The 27,238-nt window shown below is 38.7% G+C and overlaps 1 protein-coding gene and 1 long non-coding RNA gene across 6 annotated transcripts in view; one reads left to right on the top strand and one right to left on the bottom strand.

Moving 5' to 3' along the window:
• FAF1 (Fas associated factor 1) overlaps positions 1–27,238 on the bottom strand; it is a 438,628-nt gene that overhangs the window by 160,376 nt on the left and 251,014 nt on the right. The gene's annotated exons all lie outside the window — the stretch shown is intronic.
• LOC103099655 (uncharacterized) overlaps positions 15,086–27,238 on the top strand; it is a 30,337-nt gene continuing 18,184 nt past the window's right edge. Inside the window, exons 1-3 of the long non-coding RNA XR_008916044.1 lie at positions 15,086–15,605; positions 17,106–17,325; positions 21,246–21,503. This is a non-coding gene — a long non-coding RNA (uncharacterized LOC103099655). The remainder of the gene's footprint in view (positions 15,606–17,105; positions 17,326–21,245; positions 21,504–27,238) is intronic.

Below are 27,238 nucleotides of genomic sequence, written 5' to 3'. Positions count from 1 at the left end.
CTTCCTCCACTCCACCCTAGCAGCACCTTGACCTAAACCTAAACAAGATATTTGCTTGTACCAAAAAGCTATTTCGATAGCACTTTATAGTTATTACAAAGTGTATTAGGGACATAATCTCATATGTTAAAGAGATATCCCTGCCCTCAGAACTCACAGTTTAGTAGAAAGAAATTAAATGACCAGACAGTCACAGACACAGACAGAAACACACACACACTCACATACACACACACACACACACTCACTCACACTCACACGAGCATCTCTTACATAGGTCTCTACATACTTTCCATTTGAAGAAAAACCACCCTAATACAAGCTCTTATCACCTCTCATCAGGATAACTGAAGGAAACCTCCATAAAGGTCTTTTCTTATCCTGGCAGGAAGGCAAGGCCAGCAGAGCTTAAGCTCCTATAACTCCTACCAGCCTACAAAGACTTCTAATAGGGCCCTAAAAACAGTCTGTGTCGCTTTCTAAGAATCTTCCATTGTTAGGATGGAAGGGTTCAGCACCCCTTGAGTGGAGACAATCTTTCAAATAACAGGCATGAAAGTACAGGGCAAAGAGTGAAAATGAAGGTTCAAGGCATAACATACTTTAGGACATAGGAAGCCCTTTAGCATTCTGTAAATAGGCATGTTCCCAAGGGTACATGGGTAGTAAGCACTAGAAAATGCCCCCAAACAAATCATGAATAAGCATGTATTTGTTAAATGCCTACCATGTACTAAGAACTGTAGTGGTTACTGAGAATAGAAATGACTAAACCAAGCCCATTTACAAGTAGTTTACATGCTAAAGGAGACAAATATGTAAATAAGTTCATGCAGAATAAATAGAAAGTCAGATAACAGAAAGTAATTAAATACAAGGTGGTATGAACAGGTAATAGAAATTGTGGGAAGCAGAAAAAAGGATGTCAAAGGTGATTCTTGAGATATATCTTGGAAAGAAAAGAGGTATTCTTTGAGGTGTGGAGGGAGCACATTCCAGGCATGGGGGGCAGTTAGGACAAAAGGTCCAGAAATAGAAGATGGATGGTGGTGAATTCAGAAGGCAATCTCTCAGAAAACTTTTAGGAACAAAGTAGAAAAAGAGAAGACTGCTAAAACTAAGCATGCAATTTAAAAATACAGAAAATGATTAGAATAGTAACCACAAAATAAGCAAAAGAAAAAAATTTGAAATTAAAGAAAAATTCAAAATAAAGGCTATATTACTAATAAAATTGAGGCCTAGTCTTTAAACCTCACTGCCTCCTAACAAAACTGATATACTATTAGAGAATCTAAGCATAAAAAGTAGAGGAAAATCAAATTACCAAAATAAAAAATAAGCTGGTGAATTCAAAACAGAGAAAAAATGTCAAATTATCAGAAATAAAAGAGATCTATTTTTGAAGACTGTTTTTCTTATTGAAATGCCCAAGTTCAAATACACTCATTGTTATCATTATCATTATTACTTACTTCTACAATGTGTTCTTTGACCCAATTAATATCTTAAAATAACTATACCTCAGAAAAAGAAATCAAGGAGGCCATAAATAAACTACTAAAAATGGGGGGGGGGGGGGGGGAGGGAAGCCTGGGTCCAAAAGATTTACAAGTGAATTTTATAAAAAGTTTATGAATCATTTAGATTCATCCTACAAAATTATTCTCAAAACAAGAGAAAAAAGTATTCAACCAAAGTCTTTGCAAAAAATAAACAGGATCAATAAATTAATCAGGGAGGACAAAAGTAAAGAAAAGGAACTAAAAATCAATTTAATATTTGGTTATTATAATGTTAATAATTGATGCAAATATTTGAAAATAAAATCTTTGTTAAGAAATCTTTGAGGATCAGTCAGATGGTTCAGTAGATAGGCAGCCAGGTCTAGAGACTAAAGGTCTTGAGTTCAAATCTAACCTCAGATACGTCCTAGCAATGTAATCCTGGACAAGTCATTTAATCTCCTTTGCTTACCATTTTGTTGTTGTTGTTGTTTTGTAATTGAAACTAAGGCAAAAAGTAAGGGTTAAAAAAAAATCCTTGCAAACTCTAAGGTATCATTTCATATATAGTAGATTGGCTAATATGACAGAAAAGAGAAATGATAAGTTGTGGTAGAGGCATGCATGCAGCAAGACAAGAAGCTGGAGACTGATCATCTGTCAGGCAAATGAACATTCCATATTTCAAAATGTTGAAGGGGATATGGGAAAATTGAGACACTAATACATTTCTGGTGGAGTTTAGATGTGATCCAACCATTCTGGAGAACTTTTTGGAACTATGCTCAAAGGATTAAAATTCTGCATATACCCTTTGACCCATCAATACCATTACTATATTTGTATTCAAAAGAGACTTTTTAAAAAGGGGGGGGGGGGGGAAGAGAGACCTATTTGTACAAAAATATTAATTGTAGCTCTTTTTGTGGTAGCAAAGAATTAGGAACTGAAGTGTCCATCAAATGAGAAATGGCTTTACAAGTTGTGGTATATGAATGATAGTGATGGAATACTATTATGCTATAAGAAATGACAGACTTCTGGATTAAGATGACCCCAGAATAGAAGCAAGGCTCTTCCTCTCTTCTCCTCCAACCAATATAAAGTGCCTGAAAAGAACAAAACCAAAATCAGATGAGTGAAGGGGCTCCACTGTAGGGCGCAACACTAAAGGTAGGGAAAGTTTGGGCATTTCCATGCTAAAAAGGGGGTGAAATTACTCCCACCAAGAGGTGAGCTCATCACCGCTCCTACAACTTCAACGATGGCGCCAGAGTCATAGCAAGTTTTTGGGCAACCTATAGGTTCTCAGGTGCTGGCTGAGGACACTACAGACTTACCCCTAAGAGCAGTAAGACCTGGGACCTCAGGAGGCTGAGGAATACAGAGCTTGGGCACAGAGACAACTCATGGGATTACACAGAAGATTACACAGAAGAAGAAGAAGTCCACATAGACTCAAAAAATAGCCTCAAAGCAAAAACCTCTCTGGAGCTCAATACAAAGACCAGAACTAAATGGAAAATTTCATGTCCAAATACAAAAATTAAGAGAAACATGAAAAGGTAAATGAGGGGGGGAGATATTTCTTTTTTTTAAGAGTCTTAATAAGGTCAAACTGTTTATATTCCTCTATGGAAAAATGTTGTTTATAATATTTATAATACATAACAGTAAAAAATTTTATTATTATAGTAATTAGAAGAATTATTCACAAGTAGAGGTTGGGGTACTAAGTGGTTTAAGATGATATGCAAAAAAAAGAAAAGGGAGAAATAGAAGATGGCACCAAGAGAAACTTGAAGGAATAATTAAAATAGGATAATCTATACCACACAAAAAGGCACATGGGAGGGGGAGAATACTATTATAAGAAGGAGAAGTAGAGAGTGTTAATAGATAACCTTACTCTTAGTGGAATCAATTCTGAGAGGGAAAAGCATCTAGATTCATTTGGGTATCAAAATCTATCTTACCCTATAGGAAAGTTGAGAGGGAAAAATCAAGGTGGGGAGTTGGGGTGGGGAGCACAAAAAGGAAGAGAAAGAGAGGGGGAAGGTAATTTAATAGAGCATAAAGAAAAATAAGAGGGGAATAAGAAGGGAGGAGGTGGAAAGGGAAGTAAAGCAAGGGTGGGGATTAGGGAGAATGGTTAAAAACAAAACATTGGTGTGTAGAAGGAAATAGGGAAAGAAGAAAGGGCAGGACTAGGAGAGGAAATCAAAATGAAGGGGTATACACAGGTGGTAATCATAACTCTGAATGTGAATGCGATGAGCTCACCCATAAAATGGAAGCAAATAGCAGAGTGGTTTAGAAACCAAAATCCAACCATATGTTTTCTACAAGAAACACACATGATATAGGCAGACACACACAGGGTAAAAGTAAAAGGCTGGAGCAAAATCTAATGGGCATCAACTGAGAAAAAGAAGACAGGAGTCTCAAATATGATACTTGACAAAGCCAAAGTAAAAATAGATGTGATTAAAAGAAACAGGGAAGGTAATTACATCCTGATACAGAGCAGTAGAGTCAATGAGGAAATATCAGTACTCAATATGTATGTACCAAATGGTATAGCACCCAAATTTTAGGAAATAGTAAAACTATATTAGTGGGAGACCTGAACCTGCTTCTATAAGATCTAGATGAATTAAAAAAAGTAAATAAGAAAGAGGTAAAAGATGTGAATGAAATCTTAGAAAAATTGGAGTTAACAGATATATGGGAAAAAATAGGGACAAAAAGGAATAAACCTTTTCAGCAGCACATGCTATATTCACAAAGATTAACCATGTACTAGGGCATAAAAACATGGCAAACAAATGCAAAAAAGCAGAAATAATGAATGCAACCTTTTCAGATCATAATGCAATAAAAATAATAATTAGCAAGAGTACATGGAGAGGCAAACCAAAAATTAACTGGAAATTGAATAATTGATTCTTCAAAAAAGGTTAAAGAACAAATCATAGAAATAATAAATAATTTCATTGAAAAGAATGACAATGATGAGACATCCTATCAAAATCTATAGGATGCAGCCAAAGCAGTACTGAGGGGGAAATTTATATCCCTCAGTGCATATATTAACAAATTTGGGAAGGCAGAAATCAATGAATTGGGTATGCAAATAAAAAAACAAAAAAGAGAATAAATTTCAACCCCAGATAAAAACTAAATTAGAAATCCTAAAAATTAAAGGAGAAATTAATAAAATTAAATGTAAAAGAACTATTGAATTAATAAATACAACTAGAAGCTGCCACTTTGAAAAAACAAATAAAATAAAGTATTGGTTAATCTAATTAAGAAAGTAAAGAAGAAAATCAAATGAACAGTATCCAAGATGATTTCTAATTTCTAATTCCTCTAATGAAGAGGAAATTAAGGTAATCATTAAAAACTATTTTGCCCAATTATATGGCAATAAATACAGCAATCTAAGTGATATGTAAGAATATTTACAAAAATATAAATTTCCTAGATTTAGAAGAAGAAATAGAATACCTAAATAATCCTGTAGCAGAAAAAGACATTGCACAAGCCATCAAAGAACTCCATAAGAAAAAATTGCCAGGACCAGATGGAGTCAATAAGTGATTTCTATCAAACATTCAAAGAACAACTAATCCCAATATTATACAAACTATTTGACGTAACAAGTAAAGAAGGAATTATATAGAATTCCTTTTATGACACAAATATAGTACTGATTCTTGTATAATTGAAAATCTGTTATCCGAAAAAAGAGCTACATTTCCTGGGAGTCCACTGACTTCCTGCCATTACATACTTCCTGTAGACAAGGGATAAATTCAGTGGGCAGTCCTTCTTGGGCCTCTTTGGCTTCCTATCTCTAGCATGGTGGTGGAAAGTGTGGGGGTTTTAACAGGCCAATAAGCCATGGACACATGTATTTATTTGTTTTATTCCTTTACTTCTAATGATCTTTAATAAATCTCTTTAATTATAAAAATTAAAATTGCAATATTAAAAAATATTATATTTTAGGCCCCCTTCCACATTCTTTTTTTCATTATTTCCATTGATATTCTCAAGTGTCAGATCTTAAACTGTACTATAAAGCAGTGGTTATCAAAACAATATGGTACTGGCTAAGAGACAGATGGGAGGATCAGTGGAATAGAGTTGGGGTAAATGACCTCAGCAAAACAATGTATAATAAAACTAAACAGCCCAGCTATTGGGACAAAAATCCACTATTTGATAAAAACTGCTGGGAAAATTGGAAAAACCGTTTGGGAGAGATTAGTTTTAAATCAATATCTCACACCCTACACCAAGGTAAATTCAGAATGGGTGAATGACTTGAACCTAAAGAAGGAAACTATAAGTAAATTAGATGAACATAGAATAGTATACCTGTCAGATCTATGGAAAAGGAAAGATTTTAAGACCTAGCAAGAGTTAGAAAAATATTACAAAATGTAAAAGAAATAATTCTGACTATATAAATTAAAAAAGATTTTTTTTACAAACAAAACCAATGCTACCAAAATTAGAAGGGAAGCAACAAATTGGGGGGGAAATCTTCATAACAAAAACCTCCAACAGAGGTCTAATTACTCAAATTTATAAGGAGCTAAATCAATTGTACAAAAAAGCAAGCCATTCCCCAATTGACAAATGGGCAAGGGACATGAATAGGCAATTTTCAGATAAAGAACTCAAAACTGTCAATTAGCACATGAAAAAGTGTTCTAAATCTCTTATAATTAGTGAAATGCAAATCAAAACAACTCTGAGGTACCTCCTCACACCTAGCAGATTGGCTAACATGACAGCAAAGGAAAGTAATGTTGGAGGGGATGTGGCACAATTGAGACATTAATGCATTGCTGGTGGAGTTGTGAATTGATCCAACCATTGTGGATGGAAATTTGGAACTATGCCCAAAGGGCTTTAAAAGACTGTCTGGCCTTTGATCCAGCCATACTACTGCTGGGTTTATATCCCAAATAGATAATAAGAAAAAAGACGTGTACAAAAGTATTTATAGCCATGCTCTGTCATGGCAAAAAAAAAAAGGAAAATGAGGGGATGCCCTTTGATTGGGAAATAACTGAACAAATTGGTGTTATCTGTTGGTGATGGAATACTATTGTGCTAAAAGAAATGATGAACTGGAGGAATTCCATGTAAACTGGAATGACCTCCAGGAATTGATGCAGAGTGAAAGAAGCATAACCAGGAGAACATTACATACAGAGACTGATACACTGTGGTACAACGGAATGTAATGGATTTCTCTACTGGCAGCAATGCAATGATTCAGGAAAATTCTACAGGTCTTAATAAAAAGACCGCTATCCACATCCAGAGAAACAACTGTGGGAGTAGAAACACAGAAGAAAAACAACTGCTTGATCACATGGGTTGATGGGGATGTGATCCGGGATGTAGACTCTAAATGATCACCATAATGCAATTATTAATAATATGGAAATAGGTCTTGATCAACGGCTATGGGAAGAGGGGAGGAGGAGGAGGGAAGAGAAAGAACATGAATCATGTAACCATGGAAAAATATTTTAAACTAATTAATTACATAAAAAATTTTAAGACATAAAAGAGAAGAGCACCAGAAGAAAAAAACAAACAAACCAGAAATGATAAGCAGGATGATTTCTGAAAAAAAAAAAAAAACTGGAAAGATTTATATAAACTGATGCAAATTGAAGTAAGTAGAACCAGAAAAACAAGTACACAGTAATAGCAATATTGTATTGTTGAAAAACTGTGAACAATCTTGTTATTCTCAGCATTGTAGTGATCCAAAACAATCCCAGAGTCTCATGATGAAAAATGCTATGTGGCCTCTTAAAAAGAACTGATGGAGGCTGAATGCAGACTGAAACATGCTTTATTTAATTTTCTTTCTTTCTTTTGAGATCTCTTTCACAAAATGACTGATATGGAAAAAAGATTTTACATGTTTACATATGTAAAACCTATATCAGACTATTTACCATCTTAGAAGATGGTGGGGAGATAGGGAAGGGTCAGAAGAACGGAGAAAATTTGGAGCTCAAAACTTTGGAAAAAAAGAATGTTAAAAATTGTTTTTACATCTAATAGGGAAAAAAGAAAATGTTCTTAAAATCCATGTAAGAAGACTACATAAATAAGCATTTTAAAAAGACAGTTAGCTACAACTAGGATGTATTTAGATCAGGGATGCAAGCATAATTTAACATTAGAGAAATGACTAGCATAATTTATCATATAAATAGCATACAAAAATATTCTGCTCATATTATCTTAATTCATGTAGAAAAAGTCTGTGACAAATACAGAATTTATTTATGTTAAAAGCCCTAAAATGCAAGGGTATACAAGGGTATACAAGGGTCCTTTCTTTAACATGATCAAAATCAGAATAAAAATGAAAAGCTAGGATCATTTGCAATGCAGAAATGTAAGAAGCCTTCCTAATACAAATAGGGATAAAGGATACCCCCTCATATTATTTAATATAGTTCTAGAAAGGAAAGGAAAGGTATAGAAAGAAAAGAGAACAAAATTGATGATACAGACATTAGCAAAGAGGCAAAATGGTCCCTGCTTTCAGCTAATGTGACAGTATACTCAGAAAATTTTAGTGAATCTTCAAACTAAGTAAGATGGTGCTTTTCTCATTCAAGTTACCATATCTTTTTTACAGGCATCTCTGTAACAATGCAAGTTCATGGATTCCCTTGACTTAGACTGATATGTCATAGTACAAACCAAAATAAGTAATTTCAAGGGTTGGCATAAGAATTAAATGGGAATTTTGGAGGATTTTTGTGGAAGCTGCAGATGATAAGTAAAGGTGAGCAGAAGACACAGAAATGATTTAGAAACTACATAGCCTATGATAAAATACTTAACTTAAATTTTACAATAAAGTACTATAAACACTCCATAAAAGAAAAATAAAAAATGCAGACTTTATTATTAAAGGAGAGCCAAAAAAATTACATGGATTTTCAAGATCACAGGGGTGTCATGATCCTGGCCTCAAAATGTGTGAAGAGACACTTGTAATTCCATTTTTATCAGGAATCAAAGACAATTCAACATCCTATAGTTTGAAGAAGGGTTATGGATTGCTATTCTCTTTCTCTTTGTGAAAACCAGGACCCTTGCTCTTCCAGGACTAGAACAGTCCCATAACTTTCAGGATTGCCTTAAGGTTCCAACTGGCAAGCACATTTTAACATTTTTTTCAAAATGTAGTTAAACTGATCCGAGGGATTTAAGAGAATGAGATAGACTACTGACAGCCAGCCAGCCAGCCAGAAGGAGGGGAGGGGGGGGGGGGAGGAGGGGAAGAGAGAGAGACAGAGAGAGACAGAGAGACAGAGACAGAGAAGGAGAAAAAGAGACAGAGACACAGAGAGAGAGAGAGAGACAGAGACAGAGACAGAGAAAAAGAGACAGAGAGAGAGAGAGAGAGAGAGAGAGAGAGAGAGAGAGAGAGAGAGAGAGAGAGAGAGAGAGAGAGAGAGAGAGAGAGAGAGAGAGAGAGAGAGAGAGAGAGAGAGAGAGATTGAGATTAAAATTGTTTTCAGGGCCCCAGAAGATAGAACTAAGAACAATGTATGGGGACTATAGCTCAGGTACTAGATTTTTTGAAGCCTTTCCTGATTCCCCCAACTGCTGGTACCCTTTCCACCAAACTATCCTGTGCTCAATTATAAGGTATAAATTTCCAATCTGTGCATAAAAATGGTCACTTTGGTACCCAGGGCATCGTGGACTCTGTTAAGAGAGTATGGATAGCCCCCAGTATAACTACCATAGCCTCTAAAGTGTGTTCAGCCTGCTCTACTTGACAGCACATATAACCAACACGTCTTTCGTGGCAAAGCTTTCGGTGGGCGTCCTCTGGCTTACACACCTTTTGAGCACCTACAGATAGATTTCATAACAATGTCAAAGGACGGACATTATAAATTTTGTCTAGTCATAGTAGATCAACTGAACAGACGGCTGGAGGCATTTCCTGCGACCCGAGCCATGGCGGCTTTTGTTGCTAAGGTGCTTTTAAAAGAAATTATTCCTCGTTTTGGCCTGCCAGCACGTATTGATTCTGATAGAGGAAGTCATTTTACTGATTCTGTCTTAAACCAAATATATTCTTGCTTGGGGATAACTCCCAAATTCCATGTTCCATATCATCCCCAGAGCTCAGGCCAAGTTGAAAGGATGAATAAAGAACTTAAAACCATGATTGGAAAATTATGCACTGAGACCCATTTAAAATGGCCTGAAATTCTCCCTCTGGCCCTATTTTATCTTAGAAGCAGGCCTAGAGGAGACTTACATATTTCACCATTTGCGATGCTTTTTGGACATCCGCCTATACAGGCTAAGCCTTTCTCCCCGGCATATACATCACTATTAGGGGGAGATACTACTATTGCTTCCTATATACAGGAATTACAGCATAAACTGCGTGAACTTCATAAATCTGGAGCTGCAGTACAAGTCAGACCAGAATTGATGCAGAGTGAAAGGAGCAGAACCAGAATATTGTACACAGAGAACGATACACTGTGGTACAATTGAATGTAATGGACTTCTCCATTAGTGGCAATGCAGTGATCCTGAACAACTTGGAGGAATCTATAAGAAAAAACATTATCCACATTCAGAGGAAAAACTGTGGGAGTAGAAACACAGAAGAAAAACAACTGCTTGAATACATGGGTCGAGGGAATATGGCTGGGGATGTAGACTCTAAATGACCATCCTAATGCAAACAACAACATGGAAATAGATTCTGATCAAGGACACACGTAATACCCAGTGGAATTTCGAGTCAGCTGCTGGAACTGGAGGGGGAGGGGAGGGAGGGAAATAATGTGATTCTTGTAACCAAGGAATGTTCTAAATTGACTAAATAAATTAATAAAATAAAATAAGGATAGTAACAGTCCCTCCCTTTCAAGGTTGTTACAAAGATCAAATGAGATAGCACAGGTAAAGTGCTTTGTAAACCTTATTGGTTAGCTAGTATTATCATGATTATTTTGAATTTGTTTCTCCTTGTTTATGTGCATCTTTGCTCCCATTCTATTTGATTTTGTCTCTAGATCTCCCATATCAAAGACAGTGTCTAACACACTGAATAATCATTTATTCATGAAATGAACATATATTAAGTGCCTATTGTGCAGAGTGCCCAGTTCTGAGGCACCACTACAGTGACCCACTGCTAACTCCAAGTGATTATTATCTATACAGAAAATCTGGCCTATGGCCTAACACACTCCCTATAGAACCATGGGCTCTTCTGAAGTGCTTCCATTCCTTCAGCTACGGTGATTCTGAAACTCTCTAGAGGCCCTTAGATAGTATGGTACAATAGAAGAACCTTGGAGTTGTCATCAAAAGACCTGGGCATGAACCCTTGAGGGTTACAATACTTGCTATAGTGATTCATTTGATCTCTCTGGGTCTTGGTCTTCTCACCAGTGAAGGAGGATACAAGTATACTCTTAGGTTCATGGAGTATGGAAGGAAAGCAGACAATCATTCCCAGAAGGCCAAAAAATATGTGCAGAATCATTTAATTTATATGGCAACAAAAAAAAGAATATTTGGCACAAAATCACTAGTTTCAATTCATTTATCTCCTCTTAAGTCCTGAGGGAATCCAAGAGGCTGTGACCTACAGAGGAGATTGAAGTTCTCTCTCCAAGCAGCCAAGAGCAGCCTCACTTTTTTCCTGTGACTTTCTGGGACTAATTACATGTAGCGATCCAGGGCCAGAACCCACACAAGAAAAAGCATACATGCAGCTTTCCTGTTCCCATTTTTCTCAAGTGTTTCAGTGCCAAAACTGGGGGCAAAGTTGTCCATAGGCAGAAAACCAACCAATGCCACTGGGTAACACGAGCCTAATAATGGTTTACTGAACATCACTCTGAAAATGTCATATTTGTTTGTCACTAGCCTAAAGATTACCCTTTTGTGTCTGAATTACAAATATTTGAATTTTATAAAAGTTTACTTTACGTCTGCTCTACACAGAGGACATAGAGGTTAGAAACAAGTATCTTAAAGCACATCTGAGGGCTTTTCGATTACAGGTATAAATCAAACTCATTGATTGGCTTTGCAATAAAAATATATTTCAAGGAGATAAGCTTGTTGGGTGTTAGATTCCCATTGCTCTCAGGAAGCTGCTATTGGTGGTCCTAACTCTTGAATGGGGCCTCCTTGACAGAGACACTGAAGAGTATCTTGGTCAGCCTTCCTTGGGCACTGAGCCAATGCTTACAGGCTCTTTGGACAGAGTTCTGGGGCTGGTGCTCTATTTTCATTTGGTGACATTCTGATATTTCTTGCATTTATTCAGACAATGGTCATAGCTCATTATTTACCTGCAAACTGAATCTAAAATGTAAATGTTCGTATTTCAAGTGCTTCAGGTCTTTTTCCTTAATATTTTGAGTTTGATTTTGGATTCTCTTTCTGCCCTGAGCTTTGGATTCCTTCTCAGCCTCATCTTAAATGACCTCATCCATAGTAATGGGCATTTTAGGCCATTGGGTTTGCTTCTGAACTGGCAATTCTCATAGACTTGAAGGTCTCTAAGAAAAACTCCTTTATATTGAAGATTTTCAGCCTTGTGAAACTTCATACAAATTGATGGGAACATGGAGATTTGAGAGATAAAAAGTGTCAGAGATCATTTAATCTAGGGTCAGTAGATGGATTTCAAGGGGTCCATGAACTTGGATGGGGAAAAAATACCTTCATTTTTAATAACTTCTAACATTTTTTTCAATTGTGAATTTAGAAAAATCCTGAAATCACCAAACACTATTCTGAGAAGGGGTCCACAGCACACACAAAAAAAGTAAAAAACTCCCAATCTACATCTTTGTTCTTTCAGAGAGGCCCAGGAAAAAGGGAAATGAAAGTAATTGCTGAAGACCTAATAATCAATTAATAAAGATTTTTAACTGATAGCTTTTGTTTTTATATCACCTTATTCTGAATATATCCTTTTTCTTCTCCTAGCTAAGGACTTATCCTTTTTTAACATAGGAAAAGAGGAAAAATAATTATTTTAGCAACACACTGACCAAGTCTGATAGTCTATAGATCCTCTACCTCTTGATATAGTATACTCTGTTAATGATAAGCCAGAAGAAAATTATAGAACTAATTAGCCCAAATCTACTTTGAGCAGGTGGCTCAGTATTGTGGGGTTTAGTAGCTATTTCTGTTGCTGAGTTGCTATGGGACTTTGAGCAAGTACAACTACCTCCTGGGGCTCAGTTTCTTCCCCTGTAAAATGAGGGAGTTGGATGAAATGGCTTCTTCTTAAGCTACAATTTTGGGAGCACTTTTTATAAGGATAGGACGAAGGGTAACCCCTTGAGAAAGGCAATTATGACATTTTAAACAGTCGACTTAAATGAATAAAATGATAGTTTGGAATAAGAGAGAAATAAAAAATAGTTTCTGAACTTCATGGCCAAATGGTAAAGAGATAAAATGGAAGTTCTGAACTTAAAGGTAGTCTGCGTTCCACCACTGTCTGCCATTGATGGAATGAATGACCTTGGTTAAGTCATTCCCTCTCTTTCAGGGCTACAGTATATCCTCTTGTGTAAAGAAATGGTCCTGTTGTCCCTTCTAGTTCTGAGAGTTTATAACCTGGTTAGATGCATGTTACAAGAAGACAGAACTCTCAGAGTAGTTTTAGACCCAGAAGAACAAAGAATTGAAGAACCTTTGATTTCTTGGTCTTGTCTATTACAAATTCCACGTTCTAATAGTCAGTGTCCTAAGGTCTTTCCTAGATCTGAAACATACTGTGATTCTAGGAATCAATTCAACATCAAGGTTGGTTAATTTAGCATCTTCCTAACTGCAACTGCCTTTAACAGCTTCTAACCCCCCTCCCCTTTTTTTGGTCTATTAAGGGATGGGGAATCAGTCCTGGCTTCCTAAAGTTTGGTTTGTAGTATCAGTCCTGTATTTCCTAACCATCATAATTAATTCCATCCCTTGCACTTTGCAATCTGCCCAATAATAAGAACTTTATCAGGCTGGTGTTGGTCTGAAGTAGCAGAGCAAACGGAAATCCCATGGGGAGCGGTCGACAGCCTTCTCTTCTAAGCAGCAAAAAGCTGTTATCATTTTCTGAATTACAGGAACTATAAAAGGACACTCTGCTCAAGCTGCCTCTGAATGTCACCTGAAAAGCAATCACCAAAGGGCTCTGTCGCGGCTTATCTCTGAGCTCTGTCACTACGGCAACCAGCAGGGAATAAGTATCCGCAGGTCTATGAATTGAAGAATCCCATAAAAGCCAGGGCTAAGAAGGCATGTGCAGCCTCCCCAAGACTGACTGCATTAATACATTAGCAAATACTGTGAAACACTGGATAAATGTCAGCAATTATGGAAAAAGCGTCTAATAACGATATTCGTTGCCTGTCAAACCCCCGTGAGGTTTGATATGTAACTGCCACTCAAAGCTGTCGGTAATTTTCTCTCTTTTATACATCTGAATCCTACATGTTCCAATTTGTACTTGGAAAGTCAGAAACTGAAAAAGCCATTCATTCAGTGATGATCACAACTGTCAACAAATGTACAATAAAAGGACAGAAATACTCTCAGTGGTTATAGGAATAATCACTACCAACTGTCTCATGTGGATGGTTATTAAAAAGTGCAACACAAAGATCTATCTGTAAGTAGGATATTAAAACAATGCCACAATATATGTGGTTCAACAATCAACTGACTTAAAGGGTTACAACTTAAGAATGATTATTCTGAGTCCTTCTATGAGGTCAAGAAGTGAGTGTAAAACTATAAGAATCTCTTCATTTAAGTGCAATGGCAAATATTCTTTTTCCTAATCAAAAATGTGTTATGAGGTTTCCACTAGCCTTAACACAGTCTACAATCCTGTTTTGATGGATGTAAGGAAAGCCATTTGTAAAATTCAAAGAACTACACAAATGAGTTATTATTATCAGTATTACTATAAGGATAGTACCATAGGCTATTAATAGTAAAGGCCAGGGGAAGATGAGTCAGGACTAGGAGGTATCCTACAATGCATGTAGAAAGGATTCTTGCTCTAGTGAACCTATGGCATGGGATGCAGAGTATTCTCTGTGGGCATGAGCCTACCCTCCCCCTCACCACACACCCAAAGTTCATTACTAGAAAGGCAAAGGGACTTGAGTGAAGCTGTTCCCCTCCCCCTCTCCATCATGCCTGATGACATTTTTTCACATCTCCCACCCCTGTATCCAGAAGCCCAATGGGAGCACACAGAGAGTAAGGTGGGTGGCTTACAGGTGGCAGAGCTGAAGGGGAACAGAGCACTCAGGCCACTATCCTCCCCCTCTCCATCTGTGCTGAGGACATTCCTCACTTCACCCACCCCTCTGCCCAGCAGTCAAATGGGAATGCTTTCTTCCTCTCGTGTGGGGTAAGGGGAGAGACAAGTCTGGCACTGGGGGGTGGGGGTGGGAGTGGGGAGTGGTGGCTGGCACTCTGTCTCTAAAAGGTTCACCATCACTGCTCTACTGTGATGTCATGACCTCTGAGTACTCAGAAATTCTTGGATATTCTAAGAGCTATCCACCACTCCCCAATCCAAGCCTAATAATACACATTATTCTGTCTTAATGTAATGTAGCTATTCTGATGTAAGGAGTGGTGCTAGACTCTGTATATCCAAACCCTAAAGCTACTGGTTTTTAAACAGACATCTATTTCTGAGTTGGGGCTCAAGGGCTTAGGAAAAGAGAAAACTCTTAATTAGATTTCCTAATTCCTTGGGGGGGGGGGTAGAAGGAAAGGTAGATGAGACAGAGAAAGAGAGAGGCATTGAGACAGACAGACAGATGGAGGAGAAAGTAAGGGGGGAGAGACACCTTGACAGATGGCAGTATAACAAATACCAACAATGAGACTAGAGGTCTGAGTTTGAATTGTAGTTTTGCCATGATTTCCCTATGACCCTGAGTAATTCAAGACACATTTGTTAAACACCTACTACTAAGAACCAGTCCCAGGATGCAAAGCCAAGGAGACACAAAGGTAAATAAGAACCAAAAACATATTTTTTTGAAAAGATTTTACAAACATTTAGTTTCTTGATAAGTTTAAGGAATTATTCTCTCTGTAGTCCTTCAAAACAAAGCTTTCAACAGTTAATGAGATGGTTTAGGGTTTATGTTCAATTCAGAGTGTGTTTCTAAAGTGGAAGCATCTACTAGATATTACATGCATGCTGTTACTGTCCCTCTGTGATTCAGTTTATTTGATTTTGAAATGAGTTGGTTGCCTTCCACTTCAAAGACCTATGATTTTATGAAAGAGTTAGAAGCTGAAAGGCTAGAGTTGACATACTTGTTCCATCAGTCACCATGAAAACTGTCCACTTAGCCTCTCTGGTACTTGATTATCTCACTTGTAAGATGGGACCAGTAATAAAAAACCACTAGGGTGGCTAAGCCCCAATAAATGGTCATAATTTCCTCTGTGAGTGTTCTTGGAACCCCAACAGTCTGCCCAGGACAGGGGTTAAGGTTCAGTACTGCTGCTGCTTGTCATCTACACATGTGCATTAAGGAATGTAGGTGACTTGTCCAGGACCACCATACTTAACCAAACAGCAAAAAAGACCAAAGGATTCCCCTGCCCACCCCCATGCCCCCAATTTTGCTAGGGAGATTCTCTAGAGAGGATTTGTGAAAAGACACAGACATACTCACTGGTGGAGGAAGTACACATTCCAATGAGAAAATAGAACTACCAAAGGAAGTATTTCAAATTCACAGAATCACAGATCTCAAAAAATTTTTAAAGACTTCTTGGGTCATTTGGCCCAAACTCTATGGCTAACTTTAAAGAATGTAAAAAGGAAAATGGGGTAGTAAGTAAATATTGAAAAGATATCAGTAATTCTAATTCTATAAGGATTTAGTCATATCTGGAGCCATGTGCCTCCCAAACTCATGGGATGTGATAAAGACCAATTAGGAATAGTTTCTAGCTTGGGGAGTTAGGGCAGTATGTGTATGTGCGCGCGTGCACGTGCGCGCGCGTGTGTGTGGGGGGTGTACACATGCAAGTATGCACTATAAACATTGTTGAATTTGAATAGTTTGATGTGGCTTATTTTAGTGAACAGAGAGCTTCCCTTAGAGTCAGAAAGCCATGATTTTAATTCCTACCTTTGACCCATACTGATATTTAACCAATGTGCTCAATGCAATCCAGTGACTAGAAAGTATAGCTAAGATTGGCTGTTCTGCATTGGTGTTTCCTCTATTAGTAAAATCACAGATCCAGTCCCTATCTTTCTCTTTTGGGGTAAAGATATTTTATTTTTAGCTCTATTTTTTCTCTCTCTCTCTTCAATTTTTAAAATATCAAGTTTTATTCCCATTGTTTGTCTTTTTCTGTTTAGAATGGTATCCTGGGAGTCTTCTGTTCAGTAGGGCTTCCAGATCTCAAGTTTCCTCAGCTGAGGGTGCTAGTTAGGAATCAATTAACATAGTTTCTCTCAGCTAAAGATCTGTTTATCCCATTCAGATGAGTTTATTATGGGAACATCAAGAAGGACATCACAAGTAATGGACATCACAAATTAATGGAAACAAAGGGGCAGCTAGGTAGCTGACAGAATGCCAGTCCTGGAGTCAGAGGTCCTGGATTCAAAGCTGGCCTCAGACACTTCCTACCTGTGTGACCCTGGCCAAGCATTTTAACCCTGATTGCTTAGCTCTTGCCACTTTTCTTTCTAAGACAGAAGGTAAGAATTTTTAAAAAGAAGAAATTATATAGAACTTAGCATCTTTTCTGAGATGGTCAGAGTGACAGGAAGTCAGAAGAGAAAGAAAAATTTTTCCCCTTAAAATAGCTGATTAGAAAAGCAATTAAGGAGCTATTCTCCTTCTAGCTTCTATTATATTCCTAGGCAACTGAGTTCAAAACTTCAGTCATTTTTAACTCTCCTTCCCTTCAAATCATTCAGATAATCTCTCACTGAATCCTGTAGGTTTTTCCATTGAAACTTTTTTCATCCTCTTTTTCTTTTAGCACCCAGGCTTTCCTCAGTATCACTGTCAAAAAAATCTAAACTAGGCCATTATTTGATTCCAGATTGGTCTCCTCCTCACCTACAGAGTGATAGAAGGTCTGGTTTGAAATGCCAGATCTATGACCTGCTGCTCAGGTCATCTTGGACAAATCATCTAAATTTCCCTGGACCTTAGAGATGATAGATGAAGAGGAAGTCAACAAAGAAACCAAAAAGTTCAATGAGAACAAGTTGGACAAGAACATTAATAGAGAAAACAGGATTATATGCTTTATCATTTGGTAGATCTGAAATCATGATGAGGGACAATATACTTAAATATGGATTTGGATGATTCTGCTTCCCTGTCATGCACATGAAAACAATTTGTCTCAACTTTTCTGATGGTGATTTGGGCACGGGGCCACATGAAGACAATCAGTCAAAGAATAATAATTCTCCTGGAATAAAGTTCCACTATCTCAGAATGGGAAAAGTCCAATAATGCTCTCTATAACTCTGCCACGTAGTCATCTGGTCTCTACTTGAAGAACTCAAGAAAGGGTCTTAGGAGGTGGCTCAGTTTCCCTTTCCCTTGCAGACAGTTCTAAGTGTTAGGGAGGCTAGCTTTACATCAAGTTCTGACTCGTTGGAGCTTCTTCCCATTGCTCCCAGTCCTGTTTCCTGGAAACTGGATCTCACTTCAATGCAACAGTGATGAAGCTAGCTTCTAACTTGCAAATAATGAATCCCCTAAAGTGGTTGCATGTATTTGAATTTTTAATATACAAAGTTTACTATTCAAATATATATACATATATATAAATATATACACACATTATATATAATTATATAAAAGATGGTAACTGGTAACTACTGGTAACTAGTTCCAGCTCAGTGAAATATTCATTGTAAATTCAAACAAAGTGAACACTTCAGGGGACTGATTATTCACACTAATTGAGACCAAGCTAATCATAATCATAGTTAGAATTTATATAGTGCTTTAAGATTTATGAAGTACTTTGTGTCTCACTTGATATTCACAACTCTGGAATGTAGGTGCTGTTATTATCCCCATTTTACAGGTGAGGAAACTGAGATTTTTTTTTTTGCCCAGTCACATAGCTAGTGAGTGAAGCATGATTTGAACTCATGTCTGCTTAAGTGAAGGTTCAGCACTCTTTCTACTGTACTACCTAGTTGCATAGGTGACATGGTAGCCTTTCAAATATGTAAAGTCACTTATAAATCCCTCCTGAGCTTTATTTTCTGCAGGCTAAACATCCTCAGTTCCTTTAAGGCATCATCACATGGCACAATGGTTTCCAAACTTTGGAGAACATGTGGTTTTCTTGGTGTGGTTATTCACTCCATTGATGCAGATCTCACCCCTCTCATACCTTTGCTTCCAATGAAGTTCTTACCTCTGTTCTTCTATAAACTTTCCAATACATCTTGAAAGTTTGCCTGGCAGATGATGCTCAAGAAGCATTAGGCAGACTGACAGCATTAAGTAAGTATCATATATTAGGTGCATGATGCCACTGTGGACTATCAGCTGGGTCTGAATTCAGGAAGAAGTGAGTTCAAATCCAGAATCACATGTCTACTAACTGGGTGATCCTGGACAACTCACTTCACCTCAGTCTGCCTCTGCAAAATAGAGATGATAACAGTACCTACCTCCCAGGATGGTTGTGAGGATAAAATTAGATAGTATCTGTAAAGTGAATAGAAAAGTATCTGGCAAATAGCAGGTACTACACATATGTTAGCAATGATGGTGATATTAGTTTGGGGAGGTTATATCTTGGAGTAATAGTGAAGTTAGGATGAGGGAAGGGCTTGATCAAGTTCATTTTTGGAGATGTTGAGCTTAATATATCTGTAGGCTGTCCAGTTTAGATGTCCAATTGGCATTCAACTGGAAGTAAGGGGAGCCATCCAATATGGATGGAATGTAGACAATGTGAGGAGGAGAAAAGTGAAATCACTCAGGAACAAGCAGATGGAGCCTGATTAGAAAGGGCTTTAAGTGTCAAACACAGCAAGTAGCCTGTAATTCACCTTAGAGGCACTGAAGGTGGGGAGTGGCATGATCAGCAGAGAATGAGGAACAATGCTGAGGGGCTTGGGGTATAGAACTGGACAAGACAGAGCATGGGAGGGAGCTAGGTGGCACAGTGGATTGAAAGCCAGGCCTAGAGATAAGAGGCCCTAAGCTCAAATGTGGTCTTGGATATTTCCCAGCTGTGTGACCTTGGACAAGTCACTTAACCCCCACTGCCTAGCTCCTACCACTCTTCTGCCTTGGAACCAAAATACAATATTGATTCTAAGACAGAAGATAAAGGTTTAAAAACAAAAGGTAGAACATGGCAAGTTGCAAGGGAGGGGTGTGCTAACTAAACAACCAATTAATAAAGAGGATAGAAGAAGCCATGATGGTGTACCTGAGAAGTTGATGAAGGAAAAAAAAACAGTCAAGTCTGCAGCATGGAGAATACAATGAATTGGAATGCCCTTGCAGCGGGTCCAGTCATCCTGGCTTGGGAGACTCTCCAGCAGTGCTTTTGCTGTGCCTTTCATCTACTTCTATATGAGAAAGGTTTCCAAGAGGATAGAACAATAAAGATAATCCTTTAAGGTCTATATGCTTTCTTCATAATAATCTTGTAAGGCTGGTGGTGCTAGTATGAATATCCTCAATTTGCAGATAATGGAACTGATGTTCAGAAAGGAGAAGGGATGTATCCAAGGTCACCTTCCTCCTCTACCTGTACTCATTTCAGATTTCTTTGGCTTTTCTTGCCATGTGCATATCACTGGGAAATTTCACCATCCTGCAGTTTCTTGGAACTCATACCTCATTGGCACCTCTGATTGGAGGGTGGAGCCATGAACTTGGAAGCCTCCCCAATAGATTGTAAGCTCCTTGAGGATAGTCTTCCCTCCTTTATCCCCAGTGTCCATAGTAGTTACTTAACAAATGTTTATTGACTATAATTCTCATTCAGCAAGATGGTAGCAAATCTAAACCTTCTAGTAATTTCTGAATATGAGATAGAGAGGAAGGGGACAAAAGCCACTTCCCAAACTCAATTCTCCTACTCTCAATTGCCTTGCTCTTATCATGCAAGATAGATAGATAGATAGATGGATGGATGGATGGATAGACAGAATATTTATTTTATATTTAATATGTACCAGGCATTCTGCCAAGTCCTTAAGGGTGTTACAAGTAGAAGCAAAAAAAAGAATCTCTGCCTTTACAATTTACAGTCTCAAGAGGGAAGATGATATATACTGAGAGCTAGAAAGCTGAGGTTGGAGGACAAAATGCAGGAGGTTAGAAGTAGAAAATATCTGAAAAATCTGGAATCAGGAGCAAAATTGGGTGAGGAGGGAGCTGAAATGGGCCTGGCCCCTTCCTTAAAAGGAGGTTCCAGGCAGAAAGTCATCAGTAGGAGAAGGGGGTAAGTGTCTAGGTGAAACATTTCCAGGGTGAGAAAAGGCAGCTGGGTCAGAGAGTAAAAAAACTGTCAATCTCTTCTATTAGTGTTAAGCAGGTTAGGCTTGACAGCCATCTTCAGAGTATGTACATTCTAACGTGGAAATTAACACTAAGAATCCACTTTTCCAATCCTCAGGTCTTGCACAATCTTCCTAAGCCCAGGCAGATCTATGATTTCACTGGATTCTCAAAACAGCCTTGTGAGGAAGACGCAGTGAGGATTATTATCCCTAATTGACAAATGAAGAACCTGAGGCTCTGAGAGATGAAGTGCCCAGTACAAATGAGGCTGGAAATGCCCATCCAATTATGAACATAATCCCTCCAAAATTGATATTTAAATGTTCTCAGTGTAAGAAATGACACATGCACTATACCACGGATGAGCGAAACGGTAAGAAAATAGGGGACCATAACACAAGGGTGTGCTGATACAACACGGAACACCCAGCCTGGAGAAGGAGGCTCAGGGGATCCCCAGACAGTCACTGTCGTTGAAGGGCTGGTCACCATGGGCAAGAGGCTTCATGTGCTTATATTGATTCCAAAAGACAGTTAGGGACAAACGGGATGATGCACACTGTGGGGAGGCAGAACAATAACAGAGAGTGGACACTATTTTTCAGGGATGCTTTGGAGGGGATTCATATCCAGGTAGGACCTGAACTTGATGACCTCAGTCCCCTTACACCTGGGAGCCCCAGAACTCCTCTGAGTATGTTTCTATCCAGGCTCATTAAAGCAATGCCAGATACAGACAAAAGACAAGCACTGGCACTTCAGGGACTGGCTAGCCTGGCCCAAAACAGAGAAGAGGTTGACCTCTTTAGAGTCAAACTGCTACCAAACAAGGACATTCCTCAAACCTGACTTTTCCCTTTGTGGGACTTCATAGTTTTATTATAATCTCAATACATTGAAATAGTTCATCAATTCAATATAAACAAAAGTCCCAGAATCACCAATGGAGAAGGGAGGGAGTTCCAAGAATTTGTAGTTCATATAATTGTATAGAAGCATCTCTTCAATCACCTTTGGGACTCCATAAGTCCCTTCTTATTCCAAGTCAATGACGCTAGCTATTCAGATTTAGTTCAAATACCTGTGCTGGACAGCCCAATCTTGCCTAAATAGTCAATGCTGGCATCTGCTTCTCTGTAATTACCTCCCAGTGCTCCTGGGTCTGCAGAATAAGGCTTGTCCTTCTTTCATAAGACAGGCCTCTACTCTATATATTGAAGGCAGTTATCTGGTCAACATGACATTGACCAGATTCATATTGAACCATGACATGGTTCAATAGAGAACAGGGCTTGAGCATCAGAAGACCTGGATTCAAATCCCATCATGGACACTTAGAAATGGTATGAATCATAAAGAAGTCACTTACTTTCTCAGTCTCAATGACCTTATCTGTAAAGTAGGAGAATTATACTATAGGAGAATTATACTGATGCTAACTCATCAGGGAGTTATATGAGAAAAGTGAATGAAGGAAGAACTTTTAAGAGGGTCAATCCCTGCATTAAGTGCTGTAGATACAACTAGAGAAATCACCAAGCATGTGTTAAGCTCCTGCTGTATTTTCCAAGTGCTGAGGGCACAAAGAGAGGCAGAAACAGCCCCTGCCCTCAAGGAGTTCAGGCTAATGGGGAAGGCAATGTGTAAAGGACCATATATAAAAAGATATCATTGTGTACGTGACATATACGATAAACTGGAGATGATTTTAGAAGGAAAGCACTAACTTTAAAGCAGATGAGAAAAGGCTTATTACAGGAGCTGAGACTTAAAGGAAGCTAGAGAATATACCTGGGAGACAGTGAAAATTCATGGAGTGTGAAAGGAGTCTTAGGGGTTAGGGTTATTGGATCACAGAGGCCATGAAGGGGAGTAATGGGTAAAAAGCCTGGAAAGAAGGAGGTCATGAAGAGCTTTAAAGCCAAACCAAAGATCTGATATTTTCTCCTGGAAGTGGTGGAGAAACTCTAGGAGGAACACAGATCTACACCAATGAAAAATGTTTTACAGATGAGTAGGGGGAAGAGACTTAAGGCAAGGAGACTACGGCAATAGTCCAAGTGGAAGGAGATGAGAGACTGAACCAGGCAACATTGTTGTACAGTGAATTTGAGATGCACAAAAATAGAACCAACAGACCTTGGCAACTATTAGTATAGGAGGGTTGTGAGCTTGGGTGTCTGAAAAGATGATGGTATCCTTGATAGTAAAAGAAGTTTGGAAGAAGGAAGTTAAGGATGATGAGTTAAGTTTTAGACAGAGTGAATTTAAGAGGTGTATAGGGCATCCATTTCATGATGTCTAAAAGGCAATGGGAGATAAGTCAGGGGAGAGAGGTTAGAGCTAGATGAACAGATCTGAGAATCCTGCATAGAGATGAAAATTCAATCCATCAGTGGTGAATAAATCTGGTTGTTTGGTGTTTCAGTATCTACTGAGAGAGTAGAGGAATTAGAGGAAATAAAAGGCTTGAGAAGAGAAGGTTAAGAATAACTTCTAGGGAAAGTATGATAGAGAATCAATTAAGGCAGTTAAAGGATTGCCTTACTTCAGTAAGGGCCAAATTAAATTATGTTGTTTAATCATTTCAGTCTTATCTGACTCTTTATGATCCCATTTGGGGTTTCTTGGAAAAGATACTAAGGTGATTTGCATTTCCTAGCTCATTGTACAGATGAGGAAACTGAGGCAAACAGGGTTAACTGACTTGCCCAAAGTGACACGACCAGTAATTACCTGAGCCTGGATTTGAACTCAGGTCTTCTTGGCTCAAGGCCTAGAGCTCTAATCATTGTACCACTTAGCTACCCAACTGAATCTAGGGAAGCTAATGAGGCAGCTGGGTGACTCAATGGATAATATACTGGACCTGGAGTCAGGGAGACCACAAATTTGAAAAAACTTAAAAGTCAGCCAATCTCTGCCCATGAAGAACATCCATTTGGAAGTGAGAAGAAAGTATGTAGGAGAGTGATATTTTGGCAAGGAAGGATGCTGGAAGTGGAAAATACAGAGAAGGTGATTGATGAGCCTTTTCCAGAAGAAATGGAAGAGATGATTGAATCACAACTGACAGGTAGAAAAATGTTGAGGAGAGGGGAGACTGGCAAGACAGGAAATGGCCAGGTTGTGGCTGACAACTATAGATCCATAGAGAATAGAACCTACTTAAAACACTATATAAAAATGAGTAATGCTGATCAGCATATAGATTCCTCCACCTTTTCTTTTGGCTAAACATTCAGGACATCTCTCCATCATGACACTTCACACAAGGTACTCCACTCTCCTTAACCCTGCTTTTTCAGGTTCCTTTTGTGAGTTCTTTTCTCTCATTAGATTGTAAGCTACTTAAAGGGCAGAAATTTTCTTTTCTTTTCCTTTTTATTTGTACTCCTTGTATAGTGCCTGTTCATAGCAGGCATTTAATAAATGTTTATTTACTGACTGACATTCTCAATTCCTTCAAAATACATAGTCATATATACACACATACATATACACCTATATAAAACTAGGTATTACTCTAAGGAATTTTCTGGCATTTTCAAAAGCTTATGAACCACACCCCTTGTTCTCATGAACATCAGCAGAATCACAATCTGATGACAATTAGAAACCTCTAAGTGTCCCCAAGTACAATGTTGGGCAGTATAGTTCCATGGAAGGAGACCTACAGCCAGGGCAGAGTAGCTTCTTGCCTTGTGAGAGTCACTTTGAGTTGAGTCTCTAAGCCTCAGTTTACTCACACTCCCTTCCTCACAATGTTGTTAAAAAGTGTTTTGTAATTCCCAGTGCCTAACACAGAGGTAGCACACAGAAGGACCTTAAATGTTTGTAGATCAACTGATTCAGCATGGTTCTATCTAATTTGGTCTCATGCTTCTAAACTCTCTATAATCTGGCTCCCAACCTCAGCCACTGAAACTGTTGTCTCCCAAGTTACCAAAGATTTCTTAATTGCCCAATCTAATGATCTTTTCTGAGTCCTCATCCTTCCTGACCTCTCTGCAGCCTCTGACACTGTTAATCACCCTCCTCTCCTTGATATACTCAGGGTTTGTTTGCTTCAGAGCAGAAATGACTGACAGAGACTTGCAAGAACGCCACGCCAAGAGAGACACAGGTAGAAGGCATACATTCCAAATTACAGTTATTCTTTCTTCTAGGAACCCAAAGAAATCTTTTCAAGGTCCAAAATGAAGTTGCACCAATAAGCCCAGGCCTTGTTCCTCCTGGTGAACTGACTGATAGAAAAAGCTTCCTCAATGGAGGGGCTTTGAGGACCTCTCTCGGGGATAGATTAGAGTTAATAAGGAGGCAGGCAGTATCCCAGCAGCAGGGCTCCCCTCTCAGGGGAAGAAGTTAAGATGACAATGTTTCTGTGACAGTTGCCTGGGACTATCAGAAGACTAAGTCTACCAAGTTCACTGCAGAGTCAAAGTTACTGAGAAATCCAATCACAGGAAGTCTTTCATTGTCCTGTTTGTGGAGTCCAATGTTAACAAGAATGGTACAGAACTCAAAGCCTCCTGGGATAGTACCAAAATGATAGCAGGATTTGATTCAAAATCATGGCTCCCCTGCTTGCCAAGTTTGTGGCTTTGGACAATTCCTGATCATGGGCCTCTCCTATGGGGAGGGAGTTAGACTGGATGATATACAGGAGGAAAGATCTCAAAGCAATGGGTTTAAGTCCCAGATCTTTTCTTGACCAACTGAAGGCCTGATCCCACTGCCTTCCAACTCTAAATCACATGATTTGATGATCAGTTCATTCCATGCTTTTGCTTACAGATGAAAGAACTGAGGCCCACAACAGGACAATGGCTTATCTGAAGTCACACACTGTCAAGTGAGTGGCAAAGCTGGCCTTGAAGACTCCCAGTTCTCTGCTTCTACCACTATTACACACATGCACCCTGACCTCTTGATTCCAACAAAGGCTTTTGCATAGCCTAGTGGGGAGAGGGATACTATACTCAAGTTTGCTGCTTATGAACCTTATTAACAAATATCCTTATCTGGCACAAGGAAGAAATTGTTCAGGTGGTTCCCCAGAAACCATCTTAGGTATTAAGTTATGGCACATTAATGTGCAAAGAAATTAATTCTATATTTTGCTGGTAACACAGTCAGAACTGTTTACACAGCTGACGCATCCCAGCTGCACCCTACGGGAGCAGCCAAGCTGGGAGGATGATTGTGCTTCCTAACAGATGCCTCAACTTTTGCCATTTCAACAGATAGGACAAAGAGGAATACAAGCAACAATGTCAAACATGAACAACAGAATAATGAGCTTCAAGCAGACCAGACCCTGCAAAGGAAGGTCTGCACGTCATTTGTCTGCCTGGAACTTCAAGATCAAGCTCACAGTTAGGATTTCTTTGGCTAAACTCTAAGTCATGCTATCAGCAAGCAGCTGCCTGTAGGGCCCTGCACTTGGAACTTTGTGACCTGAGCCATCTTGGTTGTCTCAGTGTGGTACATTGGAAAGAACGCCCCATTCAAATCCCACTTCTGACACGAATCACCTACATGACTCTTCCCCTCCAGAAGTGTCAGTAAAATGAGGAAGGTGTACTCTTGTCAAGTTCTAGACCTCATATTTCTAAACTGCACAGCTCAAGTCAATAAGCATGTATTAAGTGTGTGCTATATGGCAAGCACTATGCTAAGAGCTGGGAAGACAAATACAAGCAGAAAAAAGGATAGTCCTTGCAGCTTACAATCCAATAGGAAAAGACATCATATGACAGGGAGTTGAGGGAAGAGGAGAAGGCACCTGACCAAGGAGGCATGGTTGAGAAAGCCCAATGAATGAGCAAGACAAAAGTGAAGACATGGTTGGCCTGAGAGTCCTAATGAAAATAGAAGTTCTAGCAGAAGCCAGTCAATCAGAGACTGATTGAGAAAAGAAGCATTAGGGACAGCATGGAAACTGCCTTCCATGACCTGAAGGGCTGCTCTATCATAGAGAAAGCAGGGCTTAGTGAAAAGTGCAAGGGATCTGGAGAAAGGGATCAAGTTCAAGCTTAGCTGCTGCATTAGTTCAAGGATTGGTGCAGATAGATTGCTTCCCTTCATTGGGTCTCAGTTTCCTCC

This window comes from Monodelphis domestica, chromosome 2 (genome assembly GCF_027887165.1).
Source record: "Monodelphis domestica isolate mMonDom1 chromosome 2, mMonDom1.pri, whole genome shotgun sequence".
In the NCBI taxonomy this organism is placed as follows: Eukaryota; Metazoa; Chordata; class Mammalia; order Didelphimorphia; family Didelphidae; genus Monodelphis; species Monodelphis domestica.
The sequence above is the reverse complement of the archived record's forward strand: the minus strand, read 5'-3'. Positions and strand labels throughout refer to the sequence as shown.